The sequence below is a fragment of the Notothenia rossii genome (genome assembly GCF_949606895.1).
Source record: "Notothenia rossii genome assembly, chromosome: 3".
Lineage (NCBI taxonomy): Eukaryota > Metazoa > Chordata > Actinopteri > Perciformes > Nototheniidae > Notothenia > Notothenia rossii.
The window spans coordinates 21,174,575-21,179,413 of NC_136901.1; positions in this window are offsets into that span (position 1 = coordinate 21,174,575).

The window sequence follows — 4,839 nt, forward strand, 5'->3', positions numbered from 1 at the left end:
ATTTTGGATGGTCTGGAGTGGTTTCGTTCCATTTCAAACAGCTGTTTGACGCTCAGCGTAACCTTGGCGCACTGCCATTCCAACATCCAATCCCAGAGCTTGAAGATTAATCACGGGGACTGTAGTCCTAAACGATAGCTGGGTATTATGGGTAGTGTCTTCGGCCATCCTGAACTCGAAATGCGTACATCTGTTTCCGGTTATTTTTATTTTGAAATTCAGTTCCTGACGGACGGCAAAAAAACCAGAGATTATGGAATTAAACAAATAAATAAAAACAAGGATAATTGTGTGTTATTGGTGAGTAAATAACAGTGTGTTATTTTGAAAAGAATAACAAATTAGAAGGAAAAAAAGATTTACATATATACAGATTTCAGTATCCTGAGGCCCTCAGCCCCATTTATTTTCCTCACAGACGGCAACAAAAGTCCGAAATTATACGATTTAAAATAAAAGCAATAATTGTGGATTGATATTGAGTAAGAACATGCTTTTATGAACCACACAGCTTCCGGTCTTCCTATAACACGTAATGTCGTGAGACTACCAATAGAAATACATTGCTTTTAAAATCGTGCTGTGCAACACGAAAAAAAGGGGGAAATCGTGTTGGTGAACACGAATCAATAGATTAAAAATCGTGTTGGTGTACACGAAATGCCATGAGACTGGGTTGGATATACGTATCACGACAGCCAGTCAGAAAAAGAGCGCCAAGCATGAATATTGGACTCTATTTATTACTCCAACTTGTGTTTATTAATAAAAAATAAAAATAAACACAAGGATAATTATGTGTTATTGTTGAGTAAATGGAGAATTGCACAGGGGAAAATAACTTATCTATGCCACAATTTTAGATGCAGATTTTGTTAAAATAAATATGTTTGCGCTGTGGACCAACACTGTACATTGACGGGGAAGGGGGTAGCAATAAAGATAACACCATTAAACAGTTAAACAACATAACAGAAATAATATCGATAGCAGCGTCCCTAGCAACCACCTTGGTAATAATGAAAACGTTGTATGGACACCATTTCCTGAAGTAATCTTCGTAATAACTAGCAAACTAAAGATCATGTACATCCACTGCACACATAATCTGAAATAACAACTCATATTTCTCGCATGAAATGACATCAAAATGCATTTTAATGGCCAAACTAACTTTAAAATAGGCATTTTCCACCGAGAATAAAACGAAGTTCGGCCATGTTTTTTTTTTCTGCAAGGAGACATTTGAAGATCACGTGACATAGACGCCAGCCATTGGAATGAATGGAATGCAGTTGGAGGTCAACCAATCACAGAGCTTGAGAACTAATCACGGGGCTTATCAAACAGAGCACATGGTGTAGTCCTAAACGATAGCTGGGGATTCTGGGTAGTGTAGTGTCTTCTGCCATCCTTTACTCCGAAAAAATATTTGTTTCCCCCAAATCGAAGGGGAAAAATACAAAAGCATTGTACACAATTTAAACCAATCAATGTTGTGTAATTAACAAGGATAATCTGGTGTTTTTTAGTCGATGAGTAGTGCAGATATCACTGTCAAATCAATCGACAGTAAGGGGAATACTTACTTCCGGGTGTACAATTCTCCGTTATCCAATGGGAATGGACGCTCACATTGCCTTTAAGGGCAGCCGACACAAACGAATGCCGTGCTTGCATGAGCGTCAAATCCGCCGCAGATGGGAATCCATCGCAATCAGTTGAAAGCTTTTTGCTTCCCTTTATGAAGCTGAAGGAGCCTAGGAGCGTCACAACTGCACGCCACGGGACCCTGACCAAGCGTCGCTCCTGGGCGATTATGGAGTGAGAGTGTGATGGCTTCGATAGCGTTTTTGAGGAGCTTTTTGATTACAGATTTGAAAACATCGTTGCTTGCTTTAAAAGTAGCACTATTCATGATGTCAAACCTTGGAAAGTATCTAGATATCCCTGCCCTAATGCCAAAGTAACTGGCAACTGAATATGTGTCGCCGTCTGATGTCTATGTCTGGACCGCTGCGTAAAACGGAGGGTTTCTGCCCGTTACTTCTCCGCTGTTTTCTTGTCGCTCTTGTCTTGTCGCTCTTGTCTTGTCGCTCTTGTCTTGTCAGTTAGAAAAGCCAAACTGTATACAGTTAAATTGAACGGACTTCTTTGTGCAGATGTGAGCGTCCTTAACAACGGTCAATAAATCCTTGACAGCGGTCTGTCTGTTCTGGATTAACAACGTGTCACATGTTCTGAATTGACCAATCAGAATCGAGTATTCAACAAAGCCATGTAATAATGTTTTTTAACGGACGTTGTCTGATTATATAATCATATGCGCGGGCCGCTAGTGTCTGTTGATCTCCAGACTAACAGCAACATGAGAATAACCTGCCGAAAGTGCCGATGCTCAATGGCGGAGGCTCCGCTAGAAATTGCAGGGATTTGCGTTTTTACCCCCTTAATGTCTGACCAATGGTTGAACAGCATTTCCGAGCACATGACTTGTGTTTAAAGTTTATAGTCCGTTTGAGTTTTGCCCATGTGTATGGAAGCCCATTTCCGCCACTTGAAAAAAATAAAATCCCCATGAAAAGTCATAATTATGAGATAAAAAAGTAGCTCTGGAGAGAGCTTTCGCACCTGTGGCCACTAACGGTCATAATTTCTCTGCTTTGTTTCAAGAACCCCATCAGAAAGCTTTTGAATGGTGGTACTTTTCCAGTTGGTCTACCTGCTCTTCACGTAGCTCTGCATGTCGTAGTTTAGGTGCTTTTTTTTCTGGAGATAGGCACTGCTCAATCCACTCCTCCATACTATAGTAAGACCAGTGGCGGCCGGCCCATAGGGGCGCTAGGGGCGCCGCCCCACCTCTTCCCACATACAATTTTTTTTTTTTTTTAAATATTAAATTTTAAAAAATTTAAAAAATATATATATATTTAAAAAATATATATTTTTTATATTTTTTATTTTTAATGAACAAGATAAATATCATACAATTGGTATCAGTAAAATGTATAATCTACAATAAAATCTTGTTTAAAATTGTGTTACGATGTCTAAAGTTACTGATAAGTCACATGTTTCCTGCCTGGCCTTGCCCTTGGCATTAGTTTATCATTACGGGGCGCTGCCCCCGAGCCAAAAAGCAGCAACCAGCACGTTGCAAAAGTCTCAAAAGTAAATTGTGCCGCCGAAACATAATTTCAGCCAATCAGCGCCGTCAAATATTTTGGTCACGAGGGCGCTCACTCGGCGCCCACGTTGCTTACGTGCGTTGACGTGAGTTGTTTTTTAGACTCGTGAGGAACTGGGGTAGTATATATAGTAACGCAGTGTAGGCGGAGCCGTGACGTCATCTTCAATGAGCTCCCCAGAAAAACAACACAGCTGTTAGCTCTTAGCACTCAGAGCTCACAGCTCTTCATATCTGTTCAGAAACTAGACAAAAGTTAAACAAGTACAAACCACATACTGTCTGTGTCATGGTGAATACAGTCGCTGGTTTATTTATGTCTGTATAGGCCGTTGTTGTGAGTGTGGACGGTCGGAGCATTTACAACGTTAGCTTAGCCAAATCTCCATTAGAAAACACGCATTTTAAAAGGTTTTTCGCCTGCCGTCTATCTACAGACTTGTCAAAGCCTTAATTCATGGTTTTTATTATCCGGTATCAGTATGTTGTTACTTCGGCATCATTTTGAAACGTGTATTACAATTAAATCACGGTCAAATATGTTCATCTTGTTGTAGTTGTAGCCCCCTTGACAGCGATTCTCTCTCTAGTTTAGACTGCGGTCAAGCCAGCCTCCACTTGGAAAAACCTAGTCAAGCCAGCCCTCACATGATATTGCGGTGCGCGAATATCCTATGCATTACGGTAGAGTAAAAAAAAATCCTCCCTCTGTGTTTAGATGAGAATAAAACAAAAACTGTCCAGTATCAAAGACTCATTTTACTTCAGGGTGATAGCAGGACATTCCATGTAGTCACTCAGGAAAAATCAGGACATTCTGATGTACAGTATCAAAATAAAATACCTTTGAAGTCTCATATATGAGCTATCATCCTCCCTGTCCCCAAAGGTCTTTTATTTTTGAAAATGTACATCAGAATGTCCTGATTTTGAGTGACGACATGGGGTGTCCTGCTATCACCCTGGAGTGAGATGGATCTATGATACTGGACAGTTTTTTGTTTTATTCTCATCTAAAAACAGGGGTGATAGCTCATACTGTATATGAGACTTCAAAGGTCTTTTATTTTGAAACTGTATATCAGAATGTCCTGATTTTTTCTGAGTGACTAGATGGGATGTCCTGCTATCACCCTGAAGTGAAATGAGTCTTTGATACTGGACAGTTTTTGTTTTATTCTCATCTAAACACAGAGGGATGATTTTTTTTTTTGACTTAATGCATAGGATATTCGCGCACCGCAATATCACGTGAGGGCTGGCTTGTCTAGGTTTTCCCGAGTGGAGGCTGGCTTGACCGCAGTTAGTTTAGCATACTCAGCCCGACTCCGCCTGGTTGTTCCTGGCCCTAGAACCACGATTTTATGGGGCCATTACATCACAAGAAGTCCCAATTTAAGGGGTAATTTCTCCCAAAAAAAAAGGTTTTTACTCACTATATCAACAGCCCCACCAAAACTATTTTCCACCAGCCGCCACTGAGTAAGACCCCCCCGGATGTCGAAGTTAATCTTAAATGTTTCCTAACGGAAGACATTTTAATATATTTATAAAACTGACAAGTCAAATCAAGCAATCTGATTGATCGATAGCGTTTTTGCGGACCTCTTTGATTACAGATTTGAAAACATCGTTGCTTACTTTAAAAGTAG